A 284-nucleotide genomic window follows, 5' to 3' on the forward strand; every position below is an offset into this window, starting at 1 on the left:
TATTTGCATGCAAATATTTCTACATTTGTTCAAATTGTAGTTTTATTTGTAAACTGTATTGAATATATTTACAAATCATATTTATTTTTGATTTATGGTGAATATCTGTGAAATATTTATACATATTCACGGATTATGGTTTAATTTGTGAAATATATGATTTACATATTTCCGGACTATAGTTTTATTTTAATATATGCACACATCAAAGTTTTATTTGTGAGTTATGTTGAATATACGCACGGATCGTGGTAGACACATTTACAGAATAAAGAAAAATCTCT

This window comes from Oncorhynchus mykiss, chromosome 13 (genome assembly GCF_013265735.2).
Source record: "Oncorhynchus mykiss isolate Arlee chromosome 13, USDA_OmykA_1.1, whole genome shotgun sequence".
NCBI classification, from domain to species: domain Eukaryota; kingdom Metazoa; phylum Chordata; class Actinopteri; order Salmoniformes; family Salmonidae; genus Oncorhynchus; species Oncorhynchus mykiss.